Source organism: Lissotriton helveticus, chromosome 6, assembly GCF_964261635.1.
Source record: "Lissotriton helveticus chromosome 6, aLisHel1.1, whole genome shotgun sequence".
NCBI lineage: Eukaryota > Metazoa > Chordata > Amphibia > Caudata > Salamandridae > Lissotriton > Lissotriton helveticus.
Window position 1 is genome coordinate 457,183,503 of NC_136067.1, and position 16,415 is coordinate 457,199,917.

The 16,415-nt window shown below is 42.0% G+C and overlaps 1 protein-coding gene across 1 annotated transcript in view; it reads left to right on the forward strand.

Annotated features, from left to right (window-relative positions):
* The window catches only part of DLGAP2 (DLG associated protein 2), a 1,782,978-nt gene that overhangs the window by 1,017,835 nt on the left and 748,728 nt on the right, over window positions 1–16,415 (forward strand). The window lies entirely within an intron of this gene.

The following is a 16,415-nucleotide window of genomic DNA, read 5'->3' on the forward strand; positions in this document are numbered from 1 at the left end:
TAATGCCTTTCTTGAGAAGCAGCACTCTATTGGGTCTAGAAGTTATTAACAGAATACCAAAGATTGTCAAAGCCCTTTGATCAGTATGAACTGACACCATGGTTTTACTCTTAAATTTCTCTGTTGGTTCTTACAAAGTATTTAAAACCTGTGGAGACCCACAAAAAAAAAAAACAGCTGGTATTGAGTTTGTCAATGAAAAGTCAAATCTTGGTGAGGGAAATGGCTAAGGATGCTCAGCATTATCGATTTTTGTTAACTTATCATGCTACAAGAAAACTATAGCAGAGTGAGAACAGAACTTTTTCCATACCCCTTTTGTTAGGGAGCTTTATAGGAAGATCTATAGACTGAAAGAGTTTTTTTGTGAGATGAGTTAGGCACCTTACTGCACACAGTAATGTGGTTCTTAACATTCTGCATATTCAGACTAGTTTCTGCTTTATATACTTATCTGATCAGATGGAGAATAGATGAACTTTTTATTGTCAGGAGCTGCAAATGTATTGACTTTCAACTGTTGTTATTGTTCAATAAGTGTGCTAAGCTATTGTGTTATGTGCTGTATGGAATTTGGTCCAACTTATGTATTGTCCTTTCATGACCTCTCCATGGGCAGACTAAAGCTCAAACTCCTCTCTCAGTATGGCACCTTCATTGATCTTGAATAGCATCCAATCACTTGTTGACTACATATAGTTGATGGTTATTTTCCATATGCTTATCATAATGTGATATATGATTTATTTTATATTGATACAAACTATTAAATGTTATATTTTTGTAAACTGAATATTTAAATGTAACTGTACTGCCATGTGCATGTGTTCCCCCAAACTTGAAGGGTGGTCCTGAACACTTTGATTTTGCTTGCAATCAGCAAGCTATTCAGACAAACTCTCCAGCTTGTTTGTAGTTTTTACTCCCTGTAATTTCAGTAATTCTTCTAAACCATTTATTAACGTCCAGAAACATCTGGAGGTCAAAACCAAATATCAATCATGCAAGCCAAACTGAATTATAGTTATTAGTCTTATTTGTCTATGGTATACACAAAGTTGAAAGTTATAACAAATGTATTACAAATATGAGCAAGTGCTTGCACTGCAAAGCTCTGACTGTGATAATCTGAGAATGTCTTAGTCCGACTTGTTGCACCTTTCTAAGAATCACACACAAGGATTCCACTTAACATCAGTGAAGATATAAGCTTATCATCTCAATACTCATCAGCATTTTTCAGGAATGCTAATTCCTGAATGATGGTATGTAGCTGTGCTTGCCACCTTGGCTAAGGTGACAGTCACCTTATACAGTAGAAGGAATTGAAAACCGTTACCCATTTTGCATAAAAATATGTATCATATTTGAAGCTGCTGCAAGTTATATGACCATCCTCCTAATATTTGCTCTAACATGTGCTTTGATATCATAACTTGGAATAAATATAGTTAAATGAACTCCTTCTACTGAAACAAATTGTAAGAGACAGTATTTCAAAAGGCGGTTGTACATTTCTTACTCTTGTCCTTAAACTAATGAACTTTCCTAACGTCACAGGATTTATTAGTCAGTCAAGAATAGGAGGACTACTCACATTCAAATGATAATGCAATGCTCTGCTATGTTCACACCTTTGCATGTTTATCTTACTCAATGCAAATACTTGAACATTTTAATGCTGAGATGGCTCTCTTTGTGCCCTGGCTGTGGCTCAACAGATTGCGGTATGTTTTTTAGCAACCTATCACCTCTATGTCATGGTTTAGGGGCTTATTTTGAGTATAGCTGATGTGGATGAATCGTCAAAAATCGATGATTTATCAGTCATCTTCTATAACAGAATGTCTCCTGCATTAAGAGTGTGGTGGCATGACAGATAAATACCTGCCATCCGTACACCACACACCTTCAATATCCCCACCTTCTGTCAGTGTTTGTGAAGATAGTAACTGACAATCTGTTGAAAATCCAGTATTCCATCTGCTGTATTTAGAGTCCAGCATCTGCTGACGGTTCCATGGAGGTAAAAACACTGCACGCCTGCTGTTGTGGAAAATAAGTAAAGACTCAAAAATGGACTACACTTCCTGAGAAAAGAGGAAAGGTTCCCTCAATAGGTAGAGAGTGCCTGGACCAAGATCATGGAGACAGTCAGCAGGACTGCCTTATGTTGCCCTCACACGCCCGCTAGGGGATGTCATGCTTCATCATAGGACGGTGCTCCTCATCAAGCCGGCGCTGCAATGCCGTACGGCTCCCCTCAAGGCTCACTTTGGTGGAGATCTTTTGGAGAGGCTGCTGTATGATGAGTGCAAGTGAGGTGATCGGTGTAGTGGAGTAGTGATATATGATTGGGGGTTAAAACTGATAGGGGAGGTCGCAAGCTATCCTTTAACGGATGGACAGCCCTTTCAGAGATAAAATCCTATAACAGGCAAGTGCAACCCTAGAGGTTTAAAAGGAACCCTGGTAGTCAGTATGTAACGACTAGGTAGGGAAAGTATCCAACAGTCATGCAAGGGGGATCTATCGCAGGTCTCTCCCTCAGTGGTTTGTCAACATGTTTCGCACCTTTAACTGATCTTAAAAGTTTGGGGATAAACCTGTCAAAGGGCCAGGACTAACAGTGACATGAAGCGCACATTTGCCCCTAGGACATATGTGCACTTATGTGTGCACTAGGAAATTCATGGGGCCTCCGGGGGGCCTTAAGTTCAGAGACACTCTTCGCTTTTCATTTCTTAAATAGTGATTTCCTATTAGGAAATACAAATTTAAGAAATGCTAACCATTCCCTATTTCGTCCATAGGCAGAAATGCAATGATATTTCCTATTCGCAATTTCCTAACAGCGATTCCTAATCGCTATTAGGGAAGTGCACATTTTGTACATATCCTTTTGCATTTCTTAACTAGCAATTCCTACGGAGTCATTATTGAAGAAATGCACACAGGAACCTTAGTACAACTGGCCTTATGAAACAATTTTCCCTGATGGTGGTTTATGTTATAGTGGCATAGTTTGTGTCACATGAGATAAATCTTTACATTACGATAAGTGAGAGAAATTGGATTGGTGGGAGAGACGGTGTTAATCCTGTTGAACCAACAGTAACAATCCCTGTCAAGGTAAACCACAAAAGTAACTAAATTAATCTGTTCTTAACTGTTTGGTAGCTTGGCACAAAAGAAGTAAAGCTTAACCTAAGAGGAAATGTGAAAAGTACTTATGCTGCACACAAACAGCAATAAAGTAAAAGTGCAACTCAAGAAAAATCCCACATCAATTAAGAAAAATAGAATGATTCTTAATAAATCAAATCAGTAGATCCGGAGTTTTTAGAGTTTAAGGTAAAAATTAGCGCCTGAAATAGTAAAGCACCAACTGTGAACATCCAGTAATGTGGGACTAGGTCAAAGTTGAAAAATATGGCTGACTGAGAAGGAGTGTGAGTCAGATACAAACAGTGGATTGGGCCTGGCCGGCGCTTACCTTTGGACTTAGAAGACATTTTGAAGAAAGATTTTATGAGAAGGTAAAGTTTAGGGGGACAAGGCTGCAGGCTGTGTCAGAGGAGAATGCATTGTCACCGGAGAGCCACTGGATGAAGTCACGACGAAGATTTCTTTGTTTAGACTTTTTTGGAAGTCGAAATTCTCCGTTGGGGGTGAGGATGGAGGTATTAGCTGATGATAGTTCTATGAAGCCCACTACCCCTTTCGCAAAGGAACTCTGAAAAGGATTTGTTTCTTTGAAGAAGAACATAACGGGAGCTTCCACAAATTCAGGTTTACCGGCGATGGACCATGAGCGGATAGACAAGCAGGTCAATCTCGGTCTCCTCTCAGTTCTCAGAGCAGTTTTTAGCCAAAAATTACCTAAGTACCAAGATCTAGATTTTGGCCATCTGGGCACCTTCAACACCACAACCAAGGGTCCAGGACTGGATTGGCAATACCTTGAGGGTTAGGATGCCGTCAGACTGGGTCCAGGTGTGGTTTTAAGAGGGTTGACACCTTTTCTGTACCTCAGGCTCTCATTAGGTGGCCAGCCCATGGAGTCACTCTGAGAGTACTGGGTTCAAGCAGTGGAACAGGGCTCAAGCAGCCGGGCATGCCACTGAGGGTTCAAGGCATGCTCCAGGCAGAAGAGCAGTGCTTCCAGGTGCACCAAAACAGTCTTGTTCAGAACCCAGCAGACCACAGTAGTAGGCAGTCCTTTGAGAGTCCTTCCACAGGTCTAGAATGTGAACCTAAGAGTGGGTCGGAGGGTCCTTTTTTTATTTCTGGTTCCTTCTTTGAAGTAAGAGAAGTTTCTAAACAGCTCCTTTTGAAGTGCATGACAGTTTCTGCATACCCTGCCCTGGCTCCACGCTGGCTGCATGAACAATGTAGGGGTAACAAGTCCTTGGTGTGAAGGCAGAGCGCAGCCTATTTAGTTGGGCTACCTGGGGCCTACCTTAGGAGTGACTTACCTGCAAAGAAACGTGGAGTTTGAAACTTGGCAAGGGGGTTATATTTCCAAGTTGATTTGGCAGTTTCAAAATGTATTCAGGCTGCAATAGTAGATCTAGGACATGTTTTAGGGGGCTGCTTAAGTGGGTGGCACAATAAGAGCCACAGGTCTACTAGTAACATGCAGTTTACAGTTCCTGGGCATATGGTATACCACTCTGTAAGGGGCTTATTGAAAGAACTCTTAAGCAAACAAGACATGTAATTTCTGCCACATAGAAATAAACCAAATTGGTCTGGTAAAGGAAAATGCCCCCAAAGTAATGGATGGAGCTATTGGAGACACAAGTGGAACTCCAAGATGGCCGCCAACGCTGTTCGTTAAAATGCAGTCTAGTTTCCAGCTTGTTCACAGGTGTGGTGATTCCAGGTGAAGCGCACGATCAAGATTAACTGGGCACTTCACTGAAAGAATTACCGAAGCCAGTTGTGGCCTTTCGTGCTCCCTGCGGTTTCCTGTATTTGTTGCGAAAACGGGTAGAAATCTTACCGCGTTTAAATATATTAACGCTGGTGAAAGAACTATCCGTTTAGAAGCCGAGGACAGATTCCAGTTTCTCTGCTGCAGTTAATCTTCACTTACCTTCGACATAATTAATATCCAGAGGCCTCCACCGACGACACAGGTCCTGCGAGGAAAAGTAGAAGAAGAGATGAGTGCATTAGAGTTAACAAACCATTGAGAACCGATCTTAGAGAATGCAATTTACAGAGTAAATGTTTGAGAATCAACCAAGTTTAGAACTACTTACTAGAGATATCAACGCCTGTGAGCCTGTGAGAGAATTAATAGGCATACTCATAGAGAAGGAGTCACATTAGAGTTCGCACACATTAGTTTACAAATAGAATAGGGTTAGTTTACAAATCGAATTATCATTAGGTAGTGTAGAGTAGGTATTAGGTACTTTGTATAGGTTAGTAAAATTCAAGAAGTACTACTTCTGGAGGAAGTCAAAACCAATTAAAGAAGTTGAGATGATAAGGAACTAAGGCATTAAACTAACAAATACATAAATTAATTAATAGGAACTAATAAAATAGTAAGCACTGCTTTGTTCTTTAGGCATATCTCATCAGAAGAGGTCAAAAGGCTATTGAGACTTGAAATAAGAAGAAGAGCAAGTTTACTGGAAGCTTAGGTAAAAACAGCGAGATATAGTAGAGTTAGAATATAGAGCAGTTCGTGGTTAACTAATCTTGCTTTTAGGTAATTTCAGGTTTCTCTGAAGTTGGGTCTGCGGAATGGACTGAACAAGAGAAGCAGCAAGAACAATTCCAGTGCAGTCTCTTCTGTGTTTTTCTTATTTTATTCACTCCCCCTTCCCCCTGTGGGGTCACTGAGGGTCAAGTTTAATAACGGACTCTGAGGGATCCTGCGGAGGGAGTTGGGAATTAATTGACTTCTGTTCCAGTGCAAGTCTGGTGGTAAGTGAACTCCTTGACAGAGTGAAGTGCCCACGTTATATACTTGGACCTGAACAGAATGTCAGAAGGCCTTGATTTGCAGACCTTAGGAACAGTCTTAGAGGCAATACTAAAATAATTGGTGGCAGTCAGAGAGGATAATAGGAGTCTTAGACTGGAAATGGCCAGTTCTAGAAAAGAAACTGCTGAGTTGGCCCAGAGAATAGGACCCTCGATAGGCTCAGGAAGAGAAAGTGTAAATACGCTCACTGAAGGTTCCAATAGATTAATCACTCAAGTGATCCACTCTTTATCCCCAGTCATTCCTTTAGCCCCCCCAGAAAGATTTAGTGGGGATCCTCAAAAGGCACTGATTTTCCTCACGCAATGTTCCCTTCACTTCATGTGCCGCCCTTCCATTTTCCCAGATGCGCAGTCTAGAGTGGCGTTTGCTTTATCCTATTTGAGTGGAGACGCCGCGTCATGGTCTATGCCATTGGTTACAAGGGATGATCCTATATTGCAGAATTATGACGAGTTCAAAAAAGAATTCCTTTGAATCTTTGACCGACGAAGAATCTCGCAAGCAGTTGACAATGAACTGTTAGAACTACGACATGGTAATCGAGACCATGTGGCATATTTGGCCCAATTCAATAAACTGGTGGTTGAAACGAATTGGCCGGAAAGTAAAAGAGACGCAGTTTTCTATCGTGGACTACGAGACTAACTTAAAGACGTGCTTGCACAAATACCTAATAGACCTACAGAAATTTAGGAATTGGTAGATTTAGTGTTAGAAATCGACTTTCGCCAAGGAGAAAGAAAAAGTGAAAAGATGAGAAATTTTAAATCTGCTATACCAAGATTTGATAGAGCAAGGTCAGAAAATAGTCGAACTACTGAAGGAACAACTAATCCAGAGCCAATGCAGATTGGAACCATCAGGGGTCCATTAACAAAAGAAGAAAAGGAGAAAAGGAGAGCAGGAAACTTGTGTATGTATTGTGGCTCCAACGGTCATTTTGTGAGGAACTGTACCAAGAAACCGAAGTCAACCTATAAGCCGAAGGAAAACTTGCAGCACCACTTCTAGGAGGAGTTGGACAAGTGGACGCTAACCTAGAAACAACTCCAAAAGAACACCATTTGGCAAATACCTTGCAGTCTTCATCTCCTCATTTGATCTTGTCTATGATAATTAAGTTCCGACAAATAACTCTGACTGAAGTCTCTTTGATCGTTGATTCTGGAGCAACGGGAAACTTCTGTGATTCGAAATTCGCAGCCAGAATAGGGTTGAAGGCAATACAGAAAATCAGGAGTGAACCGGTGAGAGCTGTAGATGGAACTAACCTTTTGTATGGACCCACACGGAACCGTTGCAGTCTGGGGTTGCCGTGGTTAACTGAGCATAACCCTACTATAAATTGTAGTACACGAACAATAACAATGGATTCTATGTTTTGTAAGGAGAATTGTTTTGGAGAAGCTGACAAGAATTGCAAGATTAACCCTGCTCATTCTTTATGCATGGCTGATGCATCAGTATGTGTCATTAATTCCCAGGAAATCCCTCTGGAATATCAAGATTTTGCCGATGTTTTTGATGAGAAAGAAGCTGAACAATCGCCCCCCCCCATCGTATTTATGATTGTAAAATTGACTTAGAATCCGGTACCAATTTGCCATGCAGTAGGGTATATGCACTAACAGAGAAGGAACATCAGCATTTGATAGGATATTTAGACAAGTATTTGGCGAATGGTTTCATACGGCCATCACAATCTCCTGTATCATCGCCTTTGTTTTTCATCCCGAAGAAGGAAGGAGATTTGAGAGCTTGCATAGATTATCGTGCTATAAATAAGATCACCAAGAAAAATCGTTACCCACTCCCTCTCATTTCAGTCCTCCTGGATCAAGTCAAAGGAGCGCAAATATATACCAAATTGGACTTAAGAGGCGCCTATCATTTAATTAGAATGAGAGAAGGTGAAGAGTGGGAGACAGCCTTTAGAACAAAATTTGGATTGTTCGAGTACCAAGTCATGCCACACGGTCTGTGCAATGCTCTAGCAGCCTTTCAGCACTTTATTAACGACATTCTTTGTGATTACATTGACCAATGTACAATAGTGTATATTGACAATATTCTAATCTATTCTGATGACTCTAGTAAGCATCCAGAACAGGTTAGAGGAATTTTACAAAGACTCAGGGAAAACAAAGTTTTTGTGAAGCTAGAGAAATGTGCTTTCAATGTTTCCGAAGTGGAATTTTTTAGATTCATCCTATCACCTGCTGGAATGAATATGGACGAGCGTAAGATTCAGGCAGTTGTGAACTGGAAGTCGCCAACAAGTGTAAAGGAAGTGCAGAGTTTTATTGGATTTGCAAACTTTTACAGGAGGTTTATCAGTGAATTTTCACAGAAAAGAAAGGTGTTCGTTTTGAATGGACCGAGGAGACTGAAGAAGCCTTTAAGTTATTGAAGAAAAGTTTCACTTCAGCCCCAGTACTGTTACATGCAGATACATCAGAGCCATTTTATGTAGAAACAGATGCCTCAGATCAAGCTATTGGAGGGGTGTTATCCCAACGACATAAGGAAACAGGACAGCTACATCCAGGGGCCTATAGATCTAGGAAACTTACCCCTGCAGAAATGAACTACACAATAACTGAAAAGGAATTACTAGCGATAAAAGATGCGTTCAAGGAATGGCGTCATTATCTCATGGGAGCGAGACATCAAGTGACCGTTTTTACCGACCATCGGCATTTAAAGTTCTTGAAGTCCGCTAAAACATTAACACCTAGGCAACTTAGGTGGTCACTATACTTTGCTGAGTACGATTTCGTCATCACCTACAGACCGGAAACTCAGAATGGAAAGGCAGATGCTCTGTCCCGATTAGGAACTGAGAGTCATAAATCTTTAGAGAAGGATCAAGCAATAATACCAGTTTCAAAAATAATTTGTTCAACTATGCCCGTCGCTTTGAATGAACAGATTATCCAAGCCATGAGTCCGGAAGAAATGCAGAATTGGGTGAAAGAAGAACCTGACAGACAAATTCGATGCCAACTACCTTATCACAAAGGAGCTCTGTATTTACCTACTCCAGAATTGCAGCGTCAAGTGATGTATGAATGTCATGACAGCCTTGTAGCAGGTCATAAAGGAGAAGCAAAAACCGAAGAATTAGTCAAGAGACATTACTGGTGGCCTCGAATGACTACAGACATTAAAAATGATGTCAAAACATGTGAAATCTGCGCTCAGGGAAAATCGGAACGTTTGGGCCCGAAAGGGTTGTTGCAGCCTCTTCCCACCCCTCCTGGTCCCTGGCACACAATCACACTAGATCTAATAGTGGACTTGCCTACTAGTCAGGGATATAACACAATCCTAGTGGTGGTGGATGCATTTTCTAAAATGACCCATTTTTTGGCTTATAAATGGGTTCCAACAGCTAAACAACTTGCTAGTTATTTCAGTACTCACATAGTCAGAATTCATGGAATTCCAAAAGTAATCATCTCAGATAGAGGTTTGCAGTTTCTGTCCCATTTCTGGAGGGCCTTTTTGGTGGGTTTGGGGATTGAGGCCTGGTACTCCACCAGTTACCATCCTGAGACAGATGGACAGACCGAAAGGGTGACCCAAGAATTGGAGCAGTATCTGAGGTTCTTCTTTTTGAAACAGGATGGGGAATGGTCAACTATCTTTGGGCAGCAGAATTTGCTCCTAATAATGCTAAAAATGTTTCTACAGGGAATTCCCTATTCTACTTAAATTATGGTAGACATCCCAATTCCACAATAACTAATGAAGAAATCTCTGTCCCAGCAGTAAAAGATCTTGTAACTCATTTGAAAGAGGTTCATCAATCTGCCACACAAAATTTAGAACTGGCTATCCAGAAGTACAAGAGTTATGCAGACAAAAAGAGAAGAGAAGGTCCTAGTTTACAAATTGGAGATAGTGTCTGGTTAAACACAAAGAATCTGAGGTTAAAGCGTAACAGAAGGTTTTTACCTAGAATCACAGGTCCATATCCAATTGAGAAACAGATTAACCCAGTAACCTATCGTTTGAAACTACCTAGTAAATGGAAAATTCATCCTGTCTTCCATTTCTCATTGTTGAAAAAGGTTGCATCTGATTTACGAAAGTGTTCACCCCAAAAAACCAATCCAATTTGAGTCGGGAGTTGAATATGAAGTCAAAGAAATCTTAGACTCTAAAAGAATCAAAGGACAATTATACTACTTGGTGGATTGGAAAGGTTATGGACCAGAAGAAAGGTCTTGGGAATGCTATTTGGATGTTCACTCTCCCAGGCTGGTAAAGTCCTTCCACCAGAGATTTCCAACCAAACCAAGAATGGAAGGACCTTCTTTGTTGGGGGGTACTGTCAGAACTCTTAAGCAAATGAGACATGTAAGTTCTGCCACATCAGATAAACCAAATTGGTCTGGTAAAGGAAAATGCCCCCAAAGTAATGGATGGAGCCATTGGAGCCACGAGTGGAACTCCAAGATGGCTGCCAACGCTATTTGTGAAAATGCGGTCTAGTTTCCAGCTTGCTCACAGGTGCTGTGATTCCAGGTGATGCGCGCGATCAAGATTAACTGCGCACTTCACTGAAAGAATTACTGAAGCCGGTTGTGGCCTGTCGTGCTCCCTGCGGTTTCCTGCGTTGTGGGGAGCTGCATAGTGGAATAGTTTAATTTTCTATTCCAACTCCAGTCCCCGTGGATAGTAGGGAAGGTGTTGGATAGAAAATTAAACTATTCCCTATCCAACAGCGCCCTCCAGCTAAAGTCGCTTGAACGACTTTCGTTGTAATTCCTGCGTTGTAATGGTAGTGCTTGGTAAAAGTTTCATTGTAAACGATGTTCCCCAAAGAGGAACATATTGTGTTGCAAAGTGGCATTACGTGGCCTTGTACATATTCTGTGCCACATTGTGCCACCAGAACATCAAAAAAATGTGACATTCTGGCAGCGCAAATATGCTGCAAGACGTTTTGGCCACTTGATTATGTGATGTATTAACTCAACTGTCCTCATAGAACAAAACAACCTATATTTCAATAAATGCTCCTTCTTCCCAGCTATCAAAGTGGTTTCACATGGGGGCCCTGGCACTGCTGGGTATCAGAAGGCAAAGAAAACTTTCTTAATCAGCCACCACGTTCAATTTTGCCTCTCCTGGCCTTTATTATTAAGAACATCTAATAAATATAAAAATGCTTAAATGTGATAACTAATACTCATAAAAACCCCAGACACCATTTGAGTGTAGAAACAGAACATATAGTTCGAATAAAACAAATTGTGCTTGTGTCTAACAATCTTTCCCTCATAGTCCCACCAAAAAGGCAGCATTTATTTGATTCATGTAAAACTAAACTTAAGGACTGTGTTGCCAACATTTATCAAAGATACAAGATGCAACAGACCATCTGTCTTAGATTTACACCAGCAGAGCCAAAAGAAGACTCACCAGCAAGACCATGTCCATTTCTAAGACAAGGTCATATGGCTTTTTTGAAGCATAGTGCATTGTGTACTAATCTATAATTAAGAATCTGCATCATTGATGACATGGATTCCTTTTCCTCACTATACTACCATATATAGTTATACATTTATGAATGTTGGAATTTGCAGCTGAAAGAAAGTAAACCAAAAAATACTGAGTTGATTGACAAAATTGGGGATTCATGTGAAAAAGTCTCATTTTCAATGTTAATCTTCACATTTTTGTAAAATAAGCCTCCAAGGGAAGGGAGAGCTCACCAAATGTAAAACCACTTTTACTGAGATCTGACCCCAATACACTTCATCTTCAATGCCCACAGTGCCTTCAGTGTGGAGTATTGGCAAACCCCTTCTCCTCCTAGGACTGGAGTTAAGGAGCCTAGCAGACTCATCATGTTTCTCCATTGCAAGTTGGTGGGACCAGGCCTAGAGAAAAAAAACTGTCCCCGCAAATTGTTCCACCACTTGCGATGTCATCCTGTGAGCAGCGCAGCAGTCAAACAATCCACTATTCTAGCCTCCATTTCTCTACTCTGAGACCTGGTTGTGCTCTTTACAAGAGCTCCATCAGCTGTGACTCTACCCTTAAAGGTCAACATGAAAATCCTTAAAACACAAATGTCAACTTCACATTGGCACAAAACCACTTGGAAAGCTACACACTGCAGAGCTTTAGAGTCCCTACACAATGGAACTGGAAGAGCAAAGCGTCACCAGAGCATCAGCATACATGTGCAATGGTAACTGTTTTCCATCACTCCACCAACTCATGAAAGCACTCTGGATATGCTTAGGAGTCCCTCAGTTAATAATCATTTACCGCTCCACTCTTGTGTACATTTTTAATCCAAGACCCATTTTGGTGCAAGACCATAATAGGCTCTTGCATTAAAAATATTTAGTGAACGCTTTTTTATTTGCGATAGAATCGCTGTATGGGCGTGTCTTTATTTACTATCCATCTCTATTAAAATGGGTTAAGGAAGTAGTATGCCTCCTAGGATTATTATTATTATTATTATTTTGCTAAGGGGAAAACACAGCTAGTGAATGCTAATAAGACTGAAACTAAGCGGTATTCTTTAATAGAACACAGACATTACCAGAAGAGTAACACTTAAACCAAATGTAAGCCTAAATTCACACAAGAAACATTTATGAAAGGTATCTTATTTATTGGAAAAAGGTAGCAATTTGTTAATCTTGTTTTTAAAAGTCCTTATTAAAATGTTGCACATTCACACTCAAGTAAAGTGCAGGTTGTGGCATCTACTGAAATGCATTTTGGCAGTACTACAATTAACACAGAAATTGCATGAAAAGACAATGTACAGGATTACACATAGTCTAATTTTTTAAAACAAATTTCAAGACATTAGCGACTGAAAAACTACTCAATATGATAGATATTGGCACTATATTAAAAATCTGTTTACTGTACAGGCTATGAGTGCACATATGTATTTTACAGTCTAATGCACTTAGTAACATCAATATAATATAAAAACAAGCATTTGCAATGCAATAGATGGCTCAAAGCCTTAAATGCCCTCAACGTCTCTCTAACGCCAACGGATTCCGCAAAATCCCTAGGAATCACTCTCGACCCCAAACTGGACATGAATAAACACATCTCTAAAACCACCAAAAGCGCGTTCCTGAACCTGAAACTTCTATACAAAATCAAACCCTTCCTCCCCCCCCAAAGACCTGCAACAGGCCACGCAGGCACTTGTGCTCCCCAGAATTGACTATGGCAGCGCAGTGCTGACTGGAACTGCCAAGTCGCACCTGGGACCTCTCACCTCCACCCTCAACGGAGCAGCAAGAATGGTCACAGGAACAAAGAAATTTGACCACATCTCTCCAGCACTCAAAGAACTGAAATGGCTCCCGATTGACCAACGAGCCAACTTCCGCACAGCTTGCCTCACACATAAAGCCCTGCATACAGGCAAACCGGAATACCTGGCCTCCAAACTCAAAAGGGCGGGTCAGTCCAGGAACCTCAGAAGCTCCAACACACTACTACTCATCCCACTGAAATCACAGAAACGCAAAACCTCAAATAAATCCTTTGCGGGGAATGCCCCCAGGATCTGGAACTCCATCCCCCCACATCAGAATGACCGCCTCCTTCCCGCAATTCAAATCGCTACTCAAAGCCCTCTTTCTTGAACACTCTGGTGCCTAAGGAGAACCCCACGCCTGACGGTCGAAGTCTGCTTTCTCTCTGAACCCAGAGTCGGCTGACTCGCTCCTGATCTCCATCCCACACGGCACTCAAATTACTGTCGTACAGACTCTATTTCCTTTTTATGCTTATGTTCCTTTGCTGCATATCTGTATTTGCTGTGAAGCGCTTTGGTACCCTCGGGTCCAGCTAGCGCTATACAAAACTTCAATAAATAAATAAAATAAATAAATTTGCGAGAGCTTAAGCCATTGGCATTGTAAATGACAATGCTTTTTATTTATTTGTTTGGAAAACCAACACATATATTAAAGGCATTGTAATTTCTAATGCCAATTGCTCAAATTCTCGCACATGTGCAACCACTTCCTAGCGGCTGCACCCTTTTCTTTCGACGCTGCTCGCAGTATTCAGATTACAGCGAGCTGCGTCTAAAGAAAGGTGCGTGGTCACTATTAAAGTGAAAGCATGGCATGGGGCGCTGTGGCGCGGTGGAGAAGCAAGACAGAGACTGGGTTTTAATGCATAGGTGGTTTTATTTTTTTCACAACAGAAAATACGCTTGGTTTCGCTTTCCTTCTATAAGGAACGTTGAGAGAAGCGTCTTCTTATAATCTCTTTTAAATAGACTGGCGTCTTCACTCTCTTTTACTCAGAGAATAGACTGGGGTCTTCACTTTCTTCCTCATGTTGTCATCAGGCTCCGGAGGGTTTAGGACAAAAGGAGACAAAAAGGAAACAAAAAGAGTGACATAAGGACGTTGTCTCGAGGTCCTTAAACTAATAAGGGAAAGGGTGTGAAGGGATACTTCACCCGATTGCCACCACTAGTGTTGCTTTTGGCTTTGAGTACTGCGCTTCACTTTACGTGCAGCTTAACAAGTCTGACACTACGCGAGCAGCTCACTCGTCTCCCTCCTCCCGACCCAATTTGACAGCTCTGGTTCCCTTTCCCCAATTGGTCCCCAAACGCCCTCGTACCTTGCTTAGCCACGTCCCTCCTGGAACGTGGCTGGAGTCTTCACAGCGCCAAATAGGTTCCAACTCCCTCTTTAGGCTCGTCCCGGCAGCGGTCTTCTGGAACTTCGGTTCCAGCTGCGTCTTCTTGCCTCTTGGCGGCTTTCCAACCTTCTCCTCTGGCGGGTTGTTGACTGGTCTGTTGTCTCTGAACCTGCTCTCCAGGGGGAAGTTGTCCGCACTGCCTCCAAGAGTAGAACATCATTTTACGTCTTCTGGGTCGTCGAGCTTCAAGCTCATTGGGTCATGTGACCTGGTCACATGATCTGGGACCTTGTCCCAGAGCCCAAGTTCCTTAAAGGCATAGTCCATGTCTTGTACCGTGGATGCCGGCTGAAAACAGAGGAGAGGATATGGAGATAGGTATGGGGGAAAGGCTTCTGCGTCAGTTTCCTGCTCCATTGTCTCCTGTTGTGGCACCTAGTGACAGGCGCTTTTATCCCCCAAAAAATGTGTTCACAAACAAATGTTGTTTTTTTGTTGGTAAAAGTGCTCCATGCCATGCTTTCACTTAATGCGTAAACTGAAAATCTTTGCTTAGCATAGTGCACCACTAGACTGGTATTTTGCTGCTTCTGACACTGCATCCAGATATATAATGCACACAGGCTGGCAGGCTAGACTTGGTAACTACTATATAGTCCCAATATCCATCGGCGATGAGGTGGTCAGATGCGGGGAAGCTTGTGCTGACATGGCGACTTTGCTGTTCGGATCCCTGGTGCCCGGGATAGCGTGGATTCAGTATAGTTACACACAGGTGGGTGGTGCTGAGGCTGTTTTTGCTGATAACTCTGGTGGTAATTCCGCGAGTTGGTGGTGCTGCGAGCTGTGTCCGCTCATGTGCAGACTGGGGTTGCGGGTCGTCAAGTGACCTATGGCGGCTCTGGTATGCAGGCAGTGACGGTGTCTCACTGCATGGGATGGTCACGACCATGCAGGGCATTCAAGCAGAAGGGCTGTGGCACCCTAAACCACTGCAGACAGCAGGGGTTGCTGCAGTCTGTCACAGCTCCGTGCAGTGGTGCGATGCGGCTGGTCACTGCTCCATACCGGGTCCGATGCTGCTGGTTGAGTCTCTCTGTAGGGTGATCGGTCGATGCGTGACCAGGTGCAGGTCTTAAGTAATGGCTGGACCTGGCTGATCGGTGTCACAGTGTCCAAAATGCAGAGCTTCATTGCTTGAGTCTAAACCATAAAGGATTAGTGGTGAATTAGAATGGTGAAATATGAAATTAATTTGAGTGATGCACATGTTAGTCTGTTATTTGGATTGAAAAGGCTAGTGAAGGAATAGAAATTAAAAAGGATTTAGAAGTTGGGGGGTTTGGAGCACATGGCAGTAGGAGGAGGCTTGGGATGAGTAAAAGGGAGGTTGGAGGGGGGAAGAGTCAGAGGGAAGGGTTGAGAAAAGCTTGTTTTGGGAGATTGGAATAGTAAAAGAAGTATGAGATGATGCAAGGAGAGGTAGAGTAGGGAATAATCTAAAAAGGGTTATTTTGGGGATCATGGCAGTGGCATGGAGTTTGGGATGAATGAGAGAGTGGAGGTAGAGGATATATTGATAGCGGTATAGGGTGAAAAGTAGGGTAGTGCATTGGAAAGAGTAGTAGAAAGAGGTTTGAGATAATCCCGAGAGTTGAGGTAAAGGATATAATAACAGCGGTATAGGGTGGCTCACTAAGGAAAATATTTCAACATCAACTTTGAAACAGAACACAAA